Source organism: Rattus norvegicus, chromosome 11 (genome assembly GCF_021556685.1).
Source record: "Rattus norvegicus strain SHRSP/BbbUtx chromosome 11, alternate assembly SHRSP_T2T, whole genome shotgun sequence".
Lineage (NCBI taxonomy): Eukaryota > Metazoa > Chordata > Mammalia > Rodentia > Muridae > Rattus > Rattus norvegicus.
In genome coordinates this window covers 64,703,588-64,716,558 of record NC_141544.1, presented here as the reverse complement: position 1 = coordinate 64,716,558, position 12,971 = coordinate 64,703,588, and the positions used below count along the sequence as shown (strand labels likewise).

General features: G+C 42.5%; 2 long non-coding RNA genes across 3 annotated transcripts in view; one reads left to right on the top strand and one right to left on the bottom strand.

Annotated features, from left to right (window-relative positions):
• Nucleotides 1-3,445, top strand: part of LOC148002590 (uncharacterized) — a 30,989-nt gene extending 27,544 nt beyond the window's left edge. The window contains exons 4-6 of the long non-coding RNA XR_015633071.1: nt 2,065-2,098; nt 2,188-2,405; nt 2,566-3,445. This is a non-coding gene — a long non-coding RNA (uncharacterized LOC148002590). The remainder of the gene's footprint in view (nt 1-2,064; nt 2,099-2,187; nt 2,406-2,565) is intronic.
• LOC108352331 (uncharacterized) overlaps nt 1-12,971 on the bottom strand; it is a 34,792-nt gene that overhangs the window by 3,005 nt on the left and 18,816 nt on the right. The window contains exons 3-7 of one of the 2 annotated variants that reach the window (XR_015633065.1): nt 7,463-7,536; nt 6,598-6,812; nt 5,149-5,235; nt 3,177-3,456; nt 2,737-3,051 (exon numbers count right to left, since the gene is read on the bottom strand). This is a non-coding gene — a long non-coding RNA (uncharacterized LOC108352331). Of the gene's footprint in view, nt 1-2,736; nt 3,052-3,176; nt 3,457-5,148; nt 5,236-6,597; nt 7,011-7,462; nt 7,537-12,971 lie in introns of those variants that run through there. The other variant, XR_015633064.1, reaches the window with a different exon arrangement.

Genomic DNA, 12,971 nt, shown 5'->3' with positions numbered 1-12,971 from the left:
TCAACAACATGATCTTAAAGTCTGCAGTTGGGGATGTAATTAGTACAACCACTGGAAAAAACACTTAGCCTTGTCTTTTAAAACAGATCAGGCACATACGTTTCAATACAGCAATGTTACTCCTACATGTAGCCGGGAGAGGAATCCTCACCCATAAGCTCCAAGAATATGCACACGGATATTCATAAAAATGAAATATTATCCACTGGTGAAAATGAATGGGCCACGTCTTCCCATAAAATATGGATAAATTCCATATCCACGGGGGGTGGGGGGTAGGAGGGTAAGACCGAGATAACAGATGAAATTTTGAGAAGCATTTTTTTTAAAGTCCAAAAGTAGAAAAAGCACACACATGGTAAGAGGAACAAGCACACAGATCATAAAATGGGGGGGGGGGGTGGCTAGCAGGAAAGGAAGCAATAACAACACAAGAGCATGGTAGCCCCACCTTGGAAAAACCAAGGTTCTAAGAGAGGAGCAACACAGTACAGCAGATGCGTTCACGCTCTGTATGGTAGGTTCTGTTCCTCCTCACATGGACGTGACATTAAAAAAGCATTGTCTCGTTTATGTATATTCCAAATGTTGCCCCCATTTCCTGTCTACCCTCCAAGAGTTCTTCACCCCATCCCCCCTCTCCTGTGAGGGTGCTCATTCACCCCCTACCCACCTCCCTCACCCACCCATCCCCTACCTTACTCGACCATCCCCCTTCCCTGGGGCATCAATCAAGTCTCTACAGAATTTGGTGCAACCTAATTAGGGAGCACTGAGGCCAGATCAGGCAATCCTCTGCTATGTATGAGCCAGGGGCCATGGACCAGCAACCACTGGACTGAGGTAGGGGTGGGGGGCCCTCTGGAAGACTTAGGAGAAAGATTGAAGGAGCTGAAGTGGTTTGCAATCCCATAAGAATACTAACAGTATCAACTAACCCAGACCCCTGGGAGTTCCGAGAGATTAAGCCACCAACTAAAGAACATATGTGGGCTGGCCCGTGGCATTTTTTTTAGGCATTATAAAATAATTTAAGTCAGTGCTAATAAGCTAACAGTAGAGAAAAGAGTACTAAACAAGGTATGTGTGCAGGGTTTAACTCGTTTAAAGACTATAAACAGTTAACATTTTTTGAAGGATAGCATTTTTTAAAATGTCTGCCAAACTTAAGTCAAGAAAACGTTCAAAATAGGGATGTCATAGAAAGATTTATTATAGTAAGTTTGTAACTCATTTATGTAAAGGAGGAGCAAGATCTTAAAACTCAATCAAAGTTCTGGGGAAGTGTATGAACAAACAATTTTAGGAAAATTCAGTGAGGAAGAGATGAAAGATGTTTGAACTGTGCTAGTAAACAAAAAACTAAAGAATGCGTGGGGACTTTTTCTAACTCTAGGGCTGCTGAAGATTGAAAACCCAGGTATTAGCAGTAGTCAAGTGGGTATTGAACTAGGAGGTACAGCCTTCCAAGAGGCACTTTAGAGATAAGAATACAGCAGGCTTTTAATTATGCCTCCAAGGCTTTGTTCAAGAAGGTCCCGGAAGCTTCTCCAAAAGAAATCATTAGCGTCCTAAAAATATTCACAGCAACATTACCTTTAATAACAAAAATTAGCCTAAATATTGAACAAATAGAAAGTGGTTAAAGTATTGAGCAGCCTCAATGGAAGCCACACAACCATTAAAATGGGATCTTAAAAAAAGCTTATTGACAGGGCAGTGACTCACGAATTATTTGTACTGCCAGATTTTGTATTCATAATACATACATACACACACACACACACACACACACACACACACACACACACACGGGGGGGGAGAGAATGAGGTAGAAAATGTGGGAGGTTTAAATTGAGCTGTATTATAAACTCTGATATGGTTTTGTTTCTACTTTTTCCCTGTCACAGTTTCAACAGTCAGTTTCCTAGATGAACAACATCATATGAATATCTCTTAAAAGAGTAGAAGGCATCTTCCATACAGGGGAAGACACTCTGTAGTCAACAGGGCTGAGTCATAAACACTCCTTGTTGAATGACCAACTATCCTGGCGCAAGCCAGGGATTCTCTCTGTTTCAGCAAAATCTTCCAAAAGGTGAGGACAGTTGGCCATCATTCTACCTTTGGATTGGGAGCTTTCTTCTAACGAAAAAATTTCACCCTTCATCTAAGTAATTCCTTCAGTCTCGGTACAGACATGACTACTCTGAGCTTGCAGACTTCCATGTAAGTTACATCTGAAGGCACTTGTTGATAATGAGCAGAGTGCGTAAACACCATCCACCTGGACGACGTACATCCCCCAGTCTCGATGTGTACTCAAAAAGGTCACTCTTGTGTTGAGGAAGAGAAGCCTGTCTGCCTCATTCTCTACACTGCGTATACATTTTCCTTTTGGGGAGGTAAGTGGCACCTATATCCAGGGGAAAGCTGGGTCCTGAAAAATGTAGTTAGATGGGTAAATCAAGTCCCCTCATAAGGCTCTGTGAAAGAGTAAAGAGTCAAGCAAACACCGCCTTTCCTACAGACCCTTACACAACTGAAACAAATCCTCTCCCACAGCAGATCTTCAGGAAGCTCTTCTATAGGTCTGTGTGATAGAACCAATGGGAATCTCTGTCGCACTGTGAGGCACAGTGAGTAGTGGGTGAGAGGGCACACGGAACCAAAATGGCTGCCTCCTCTTCTGCTTTCTAGTGGTGGGAGTACCTCAGAACCGGAACCGTTACTCACCCACTCTCTTGAGCATGTCTTCTCAGGAATAAATTGGATGGAGGCTGCTGTTGGCATGTACACCACAAAATTTTAAAGACTAGATATGCAGCAAGAGTTCAGAGCAGTGCCTGCAGATGGCTACGCTGAAAAGTGCTCTGAAATTCAGGAGCACCAAGGGCCAGGGAAAGTAGAAGGCAGTTGGAGAAAAGTGCGCGATTGAGCTGGGATGAAGTCTTCACAGAGCCTCGGTGGGAAACCTCCAGGTCTGCCCCAAGTTGGGATGGGGATTGGGGGAGACTTTCATACCTTTGCAAGCCACAAGAAGACAGCCACCTAGAGAATGAAATGGGGGCTTGGTGTCATAGCTGAGAGAGTCACCACCTAGGTCTCCCCTCACAGCTGAGGAACTGGAATCAATGACCCATCAGTGAGTTTGTATCCAGGCCACTTTTCCCTACCTCTGTTTCTGCTAGTGGGATAATCAGGCAGGCCCCTTCCTGGGGGGTGGGGACAGATCTCTTAGATGGCTTTGCCTGGAGAAGTTCTTTAATGTTTTATTATGTCCTTAGACTCCTCAGTGGGCTAGATCCTTCCTTTCAGCCCCGCTCCAGCCTCTCCATGCCGATTGTGTAGAGTTAAGTATAACCCTCCTCTGCCTTCAGGAACAATGTTTCGCTTTGACTTTTGTGAATTATCTTTGATTTTACTTCTTGAATATGCACAATCTAAAAAGGAAAACTGAAAAAAAAAGTAAGCAAACAAACAAATTAGGAAGTGTACTCTGAGAACTCAAGCGACCATCTGGAGAGGCAGAAAACAGTTTGGAGGAGTTGTTCTGTGAAAGGAGACTGAAGAAGTACAACAATCCATTGGGTCAGGAAAAAAAAAACCCAGCCAATGGAAAAATGCAAACAAGCATTAATCTGGATAATGCTGTCTAATGTCTGCGATTTTTCTGGTGTTCCTTTAAATTTCTTTAAAGATATATTTAGGGGAAAACTAAAAAGTACACACTGGTCAAATTATCTGGCCCTTGGATTTTTATTATTTGAAAGAAGCATTAAGGAACAAGGACAGCCAGATGCGGAGATGGCTTCATTGGTAAAGTCCTTGCCTTGCAGCATGAGTCTTGTAGTTTGGTCTCTAGAACCCATTTAAAATCCAGGCATGGTGGTGCCTACGTGGAATCCAGCATGGAGGAGTCAGGCATTGGCATGTTTCTAGGGCTTGCTGGTTGGTTTGACAAGTTCAGACCTGTTGGAAACCCAATCTTAAGGGAAAAAATGAGATACCCGAGGAACAATAGCCAAGGTTAGCCTCTAGCCCGGTGGTTCTCAACCCGTGGGTCATAACCCCTCTGGATATTGCATAGCAGATAGCCTGCATATTAGATATTTATATTACAATTCATAACAGTAGCAAAATTACAGTTATGAAGTAAAAACAAAATAATGTTATGGCTGGAGGTCACTACAACATAATGAACTATACTAAAGGGTCCCAGCCTTCGGAAGGTAGTGAACCACTGCTCTAGCCTCTAGAAGCATGAGCACACGCAATGACACATGCATGAGCTTAGAAATATACACACAAACACAGACAGAGGGAGAGCGACACACAGAGAGAGACAGAGACGGAGAGAAAGAAAGAGGGAGGAAGACATACAATGCCACCTAAGCCTACACCCTAACTTTTTTACAAGTGCAGATGGAAACAGTGAAGAGAGACTCTGGGGGTTAATACAAGACGCTGCTTAATTCTCAGTGCAGACGGATGAAGTACGTGATTCTCCAGCACCCGGAAAGGAGTGCGGTGATCACTAAGAGACAACATATGTTCATTAAGCGTGGGTCATGCAAAACATCCCCTTTTATTTTCCTCCCAGTGGGGAACATCAAAGGTATCAATTCATCTAATTACCCAGAGTATCTGAAAAGGCTGATCATATTGGCTTTGTAATTAAGCTGGAAAATATAGCCAAATTATGAGCTGAGCACCACTGCGCCTGCCTTCCACTCCTTCTCTGTTCACACCTTTCTTCCATCAGCATCCATTCTGTATTCTACACGGTGCCAGAAAGCCCGAGCCCCCTGTGAAAGCTCAGGAGCATGCTGTCAATTGCAACCTAAAGCAACTTTCTTAAGATGCTTCTAAAATGTGGCCTAAGACCAAAAGCATCAGCATAGCATATGGCGCTTGTTAAAAATGCACATTCCTGGAGTCACGTCTCAGACTCACTGAATCCAAATTTCAGGAAATGAGACTCAGGGATCAAGCGCGCTGAACACATGTCCTGAGGAATTCCTCAACATGAGTCTGAGAACCACTTCGAAGTCCTTCTCCACCCTCCTAAGATCGTCAACATTTTTATCAGTTAGTCCTTTCAATTCTAATAGACACCTGGGATAGCCCAGATGTAGGGACACACACCTTTAATCCCAGCACCCAGGAATCAGAAGCAGAGAGATCCCTGTAAATCCCAGGTTCTACACAGCGAGTCCCAGTCGGTGGTGATGTCTGTCTCATCGGAAAAAAAACAAAAAACAAAAAAACCTCGATATCAAATTTACACAGAACTGAAAGCAAAGCTGATAAAACCGATTAAAAAAAAAATCAAACTTAAGTCAAAAGACCTTGAAAAAGAGAGGAATGGGATAAAATTAACAATACACATTTAATAGGGTTAAATGTTAAGTTTTGCCTCCAAGTTCAAAGAATCAACTGCTTAAATACAAGGTAGGAAGGCTTCAGATTGACAGCAGTTCACTTGATAAAGACTTAAAGTTCAATGAGAGTCAAAAAGGGGCTATTATTTTTAACAGAAACTCCTACGGATTTTAAAAGGCATTAGTAGAAATTAAATTTAAGTGGAGGAGGGGCAAAAGCTGTGCCCATCACTTCATGGGCGGGTGAAGCACAGCCACTTTGGAATATTTAAAAGGATAAATAGATTAAACGACTTTGCTACAGTTTGGATGTTGGCTGTCTTCCACAGGCTGTATAGGGAAGGCTTGCTCCCCAGGGTGGTACCCACAGAAGTGGTAGAAGCATTAGGAGGTGGAGCTTCTGGGAGGTTAGCAGGTCATGAGCCCCTGAAATGATATGAGCCTATACTATGTCTGTTTCCTCCATGGAATGCTAGGAATGTCACCCTTGCTATAGATCCCCCAAGCCATAGCTGGGCACTTGATTTTGTGCTGGAATCTCCATAACCATGAGTCAAAGTAAGTCTTTCCTTTGTATAAATTAGCTGTCTCAATACTGGTATGGTGATGACGACCTAATTAGTACAGCCTATTATTATTATTGTTGTTGTTGTTACTTTTTTCATTGCTTTTCATGCTTGTACAACTTGAATTAAAATACAATTATATTACTTCCCTGTTTCCCTTTCCTCCTTCCAGCCCTTCCCAGGTATCATCCCTCCAAACCCTTCCATACCCCCAACTCTCAAATTAATCTTTTTTCTTTATTATTATTTGTAATGATAACATATATGGTATTATATCTTATTATATATATATAAGGTATACAAATGTTATTATATATAACACGTATACAGTATATAAGATATGTAATAATATATACATGCACATTAATATAACCTCTTGAGTTTCTTTCAGGTGTTCCTGTACATATACTTTCAGGGCCGATCATCTTTTATTGTTAACCAATAGTAGTTAGACATTCTTCTTGTCTAGCAAAGTGGTAGTAAAAGATTCTCCTCTGAAGTGGGTGACCTCACTAGCCCAAGGATGTTGACTAGCTTTCCTGTAGCAGGCATGATTCCTCTCCTGTTGAGTACTCTTAATTCCAATTTAATAGCTGTTGGTTCCCACTGATATGAGTGCCATGTATGTACCTTTAGGAATAGATTACCTGGTCGGTCCTTGTGGCAGTTCACAGGTGTCACTGCTCTGTAGACCTCTTAATTGCTTCCCTCCCTTGGCAGCTGGCATAGGATTTTACTAGAGAAGCCCAGTTGTCAGGAAGGGGCTTCCAGGTTAGATCCAGCTCAAATGCGTCCTAAGTGTGCAGTCTTATCTTCGTTAGGATTTCCACTGCTGTGAAGAGACACCTTGGACAAAGCAACCCTTAAGGAAGACAACATTTAATTGGGGCTGGCTTACTGGTTCTGAGGTTCAATCCATTCTCATCAGGGCAGAAAGCAGGGCAGTGTGCAGGCGGGTACAGGGCTGGAGGAGCTGAAAGTTCTATATTGCCATCCAAAGGGAGCCAGGAGTACAATGACTTCCAGGAAGCTAGGAGGGTCTCAAACCCCACCCCACAGTGACGAATTTATTCAAATAAGGACACATTTACTCCAACAAAACCACACCTCCTAACAGTGCCACTCTCTGGGTCTTTACCCATATGCAAATCTCCACAAGACCCTCTGAAAGGAGATTTCTCCTGACTGGTAGTGAGTGGGGCTTTTGGTAGTCTGGTTTTTGTGGGGAGCATTATCAACCCAAGAGACATTGCTTCCCTCAAAATATACATATAGGATAATTTTAGGTAAATTTCAAGTAATTGATTTCTTGAGATTTTAATCAAACAACCCAGGTGTTATTTGCCCCGTATCTCTCCTCCTCCTTCTGTGTTGACTAATAATACATCCTTCCACTTAAGAATTCATGTTAAACAGTGTGTGTCAGAGAAAATATCTTAATCAGGCTTTCTATTACTGCAACAAAACACCATGACCAAAAAGCAAGTTGGGGAAGGGGTTTATTTGACTTACACTTTCAGGATCTGTCCTTCTAGATAGTCCATCACTAGAGGAAGTCACAACAGGAATTCAAACAGGACTGGATCCTGGGGATAGGAGATGATGCAGAGTCCATGGAGGAGTGCTGCTTACGGGCCTTCCCTGGTTTACTCAGCTTTCTTACTCATAGAACCCAGGACCACTAGCCTAGGGATGGGACCACTCATGATGACCTGGGGCCCCTGCATTGATCACTAATTGAGGAAATGCCTTACAGATGAATCTCATGGACACATTTCCTCAATTGAGGCTCCTTTCTCTGTGATGACTCTAGCTTGTGTGTCAAGTTCACACACACACACACACACACACACACACACACACACAAACAGCCAGTGCAGAAGGCAACTAAGTAGTGAGGTATATTAATCCCTCATTATACTAAGAATTAGGAAACAGAATGTTTCACACGTGGAAAGTGAAACTTGGGTTTCAAAGTAGCTGAGTTGATGGAGTTGAGGTTCTATTTTGAAGAGGGAAGAAATGAACTTCGCCTATATTGTTGCACAAGAAAGACCCAAGATCAGAAAATATATTTTGGCTTGATGTTAGAAATAATTTTCTAAAAGTTAGAGAGGTCTCTGTGAGGAACAAGACGCCCTTATGAAGTAGTGATTTCTAGGAGTCAGTTAAAATACCCATGATGCATCTTGTGATTAGCATTTTGTCAATCAATCCATCAGTCCATCAAAGAAGATGCTGTTGTTGGAATGTTTTTGTCCCTGTCCAAAATTCATGTCGAAGTTTAACCTCTGTGTCAAGACAAAGAAAACTGTCTGTTTTCCATCTACTCTCACTCACAGTCAAGACAGAATTTCTGTGACCTCAAAAACGTGAATTTTTCCCAACCAGAAGGCAGTTCTGCAGCAGTGGACACCAGCTGCTCGATCTGCTCTAATCCAGATCCTCCCCTCTAATCCAATTTAATTCTGACACCATCTTTCTTGAAATAACATCAGGGCTTACAGGTTGAGGCTCAGTTCCCAAAACTGCTTTGGATTCCAGTCACAGGGCCAAGATTCTTCCACCTGTGCTTTGAGCAACAGGGAGAGGGCTCCCATGCTTCTTCCTGGAATTTGATTAATTCGCTTGAGTCAGGCCCAGAACTTGGGGAAGCATTGACTGATATTTGAAGGTGTGTTATTCTGAAGGATACAAATGAGCATATGCACAGTGAGAGTTAGGAGATAGGGAGGGACCCTAGCTTCCATGCCCTCTCCAGCCTCTACGAACGCCCACGTGTTCAGATAACAGGAAGCTCTCTGAACTTTGTCTTTGGGGATTTTTATGAAAGTTCCTTACACAGGCACGCTGGCTCATAGGCTGGGAGAGACAGGAGGGGAGGGCACCTAAGATTCGTGAAATTAAAAAAAAAAAAAATACAAGATCCGGAAAATTTTAAAAACTTACAAGACTTGAAAAAAAACCACCAGGATTGTCGTTTGCTTCCCTGTGACGTAATAAAAATGAGGAGCTGGAAGGAAACTTTATTTCAGCCTACAGGGTACAGTTAGAGTACAAACGCAGAAAGTTAGAGCAAGAGGTTAAGGCGGGAGCCTAGAAGCGGGAACTGAAACAGAAACCACAGAGGAACACCGTTTACTAGGTTTCTGCAGCTCTTGCTCAAATGGTTTTCTTTTTTTCTTTTTTTTTTTTTTTTTTGTTCTTTTTTTCGGAGCTGGGGACCGAACCCAGGGCCTTGCGCTTCCTAGGCAAGCGCTCTACCACTGAGCTAAATCCCCAACCCCTCAAATGGTTTTCTTAAGAAGCCCAAGACCACCTGCACGGGGTGGTCCTACTCACAGTGCGAGGGGCACTGCCACATCGATAGCAATCAAGAAAATGTCCCACAGTCATGCTCTCAGTCCTTTCTGATGGAGGCAACTCTTCAATAGAGGTTACCAAAAGTAGCTGTCATAAATCTGCCGCCTGTCAGCTTGACACACAAACACATCACTGTTAAACTATAACCTCTACTTTTTTAACCAAGAGTGCATGTTAACATAACAATAGGAAACATGACACAGCCTCTAAAGTCTCATGGTCTTTACAGGTCTCAACACATAAAAAGGTCAGTGTCTCTTTAAAAATCCAAAGTCTCTGATTTGTGGCTGTCCATAGAAATCAAAACTAAATTGCATATTTTCTAAATCCAAAGGGGAAGAGCCAAGGAGAGTTCTAATCAAAATTCAGTAAAACCAAATTCCAACAGTATAGTTAGTTAGCTCAGTAACTGACTTCTGGGGCTTTCTCCTGATCTTGGCTTCAAAGGGTTTAAGAGGCTCTCTTTCTCCGGCTCTTCCGCCTGAAGCTCACACATCTAGGCTCAGGATGGCTCCATCCTATATCCACCACTGCTCATGGTAGTTATTCCACAGTGCTGGCATCTACAGTATCTTGGGGTCTCCAGCACCCAAGACTTCACTTTCACCAATGTGAAATCTCCTGGCTTCTCCAGAGACTCCAACCCTGACTCCAATCCTCAGTTTCTTCCCATGACCCCTTCAGTGGTGTAGTTTCCATGCAGAAGCTGTCATCACCAGAGGAACTCTCAGACATTGTCAAATTAGCTGCCAATTTAATACATATTCTTGGTCCCACTGTAACACAGCTTCAGGGTGCTGACTCTGCAAAAAAGAAAAAATTAAAAAAAAGCTCTTTTGTTTTTCCCAGATCATCATTGAGCTAGAAGACTTTGACTCAATGATGCTGGTCTCTTATTAATCATAACTGATTCTTCAGCCCCAGCTGACTGACATCCATTATCTCAGGGAAGCACAGGCTTCCCTTGCACAGTCTCAAGATAAAATATCACACAAACAAACAGCCTTGGTACAGGTTTTGCTTCCCTTAGAAATGTCACAATCCTACCTCCATTGTTTGTATTTTTGCTCAGTGCTAATTTTTGTTAATTTCCTCTTCTTCTTCACCCCCCTCCCCACTCCTGCAGTTCCTTCCTACCTTCTCTTCTACCCAGATGCACACCTTTCTGTCTCTCATCAGAAAACACACGAGCTTCCCAGGGATAAAAATAAAACAAATAAAATAAAATGCAGAACAAAAGACAAAACAAAAGCCAATGCTTGGGAATAAGACAAAACAAACGTGAGGAAAAGAGCTAAAGAAAAGGCACAAGAAACAGATATAGACACAGAGTTGTACATTCAGGAACCCCATAAAAACATTCAACTGTGCTGGCGTCCAGCCTGGACACAGGATCAGAGTTCTCAACTGGGAGCAAGGATATCTGGAGGGTGCATAATAAATATACACAGACTACTCTTTGGGTACAAACTGACAGGCAATTTCAAGGCTTAATCAAGGCTTAAAGTCTCTCTCTCTCTCTCTCTCTCTCTCTCTCTCTCTCTCTCTCTCTCTCTCTCTCAGCTTCAGGCTGCACACAGTCTGCATTTTCCTGTGCACTCTGCTTTTTTATTGTGGTTTTCTTTTCTCGAATTCCCACTCATGCACACTTCTGTTCATTACCCTTTTGTTCTCAAACACACTCTTCATACACACCTCACACATATCTCACACACACCACATGCACTCCCCTTTCGCTCACACACACAATCTTCATACACACCTCACATTCTCTCTTCACTCACGCTTTACAATCTCTTCTCATGCTCTCACTCGCTCTCACATTTGTTCTCATTTTCTCCCTCATGCGCTCTCGCATTCACTCTTCACATTCTCTCTCATCCACTCTTCACATTCTCCTCATCTCATCCGCTACAGCCTTTCTCTTGCCCCAGTCTTTTATTGATAATCCAAAAGCAGGTAGAAAAAAGACATTGTATAATCATTGCCAAATTAAATTCAAAAGAATAACCACATCCCACAAAGAACTAAGAATTACAATTGTTCTCCAAAGTTTCAAGCTTCCCCTATTCCCAGGCCTGTGGCCAAAATAATAATAATTGTAAACTTATCATTATTTAAACTTTAACTTTTAACTTATTATAATTCAGAGCTCAAAGTTCTGAGGTCAGCTACTTGCATTTTCCTGTGAAACTCTGATGATAAATGACATGGGCAAAGCTGCCAGGCAGTGGCCAGGAAGAACCAAGTTAACCCTTAACTCAGTGGTTCCTCTAGCTTTCTGTTCCTTGCACACAATGATTCTCGTAAGAGTCCCAGCATTTTGACTTAGTTTTACTAGTATATAATTTTATATATTCTATACTTCCTTATCCAGGAACCACTCTCAAATGTTATGCAAAACTCATTTCCTAACTTCAATAACTTTTTTCTTTCTTAAGATCCCAATGTTGGCTCTAATTCATTTTCTAATAATTTCTTTAAAGTTTCTTTGCAAGTCAAGCATTAATCTGTAACTACCATTGTGCAGTTATTACATTGTTTCCAAGATGAACACACAGCATGCACCTGGGCCATTAGGGCTGGGCTGTGCTGTGCCCCTATGCCTCAATTTCCAATTGTTTAAGAATCATAAAATCAAGGAACATCTAGTTTCACAGAATTCACCAGAGCAGAAGGAAAAAGAAGTAGGAAAGTCAGATATAATAGAATAATTATGTACACCAAGGCCAACTGAAAGGCAGTCATGCACAAATGAGATCTATACAGCCATTGTCCAGGGCTAAGGGTAGGAGAAATGGGAACAACCAAAGAGCTGCTGCGGGCTACTGAGATGTCTCCATCCCGGCCTACTGCTGGCAGCCTCTTATTTCAGATGGCCGGTCCCCTGGAGGGATGTGTCTCCTGCTTCTCAGGGTCCCAGAAGCCATCCTTCTTTACAAGGGGCTGCTACAGGCTACTGAGATGTCTCCATCCCAGCCTACAGCTGGCAGTCCCTGTCATCGTATGTTGTCCCCAGCACAACTGGAAGCTATAATATATATGCAAAAGACATTTGGGTTGAAAAGAGAAAAAAATAGGAAATACAAAATAACATAAAATATAAAAATAGGATTAAGAAAAATCAAAACCAAAGGGAAAAGTGTGAATGACATTACACGACGAGGAACCTCTAAAGATGCCACTGAGTTCTTCTTGTGTTGGCATCTACTGCTGGGCACACACCTACCTTTACGAGTAGTTTGCTTCCTCAGTGAGACTACCTTGAAGAACAATAAAGTTTTATTTGCAAGTGGTTTTCAGGTGGAGGTTGCTGCTCTAGGACTCCATTTGGTAAAGTCTCCTGCAGGCCCCATGCATGCTGCCTTAGTCTTTGAGAGTTCATCCGTGTGTTCATGAGCTTGGTTCTTGGTGTCCTCTATCCCCTCTGGCTCTCACACGTTTTCTGCCTCCTCTTCTGCAGAATCCCGAGTCCTGAAGGGAGGGATTTGCTGAAGGGTATCCCATTTAGGACTGAATGTTCCAAAAATCTCTCACTCTGAATAATGGCTGGAGGTGGGTCTCTGTACTTGGTCCCAGTTGCTTCAAGAGGAAGCTTCTCTGATGATGGCTGAGTAAGGCACTGAACTATGAGTGTAGTAGATTGACACTTAGGAGT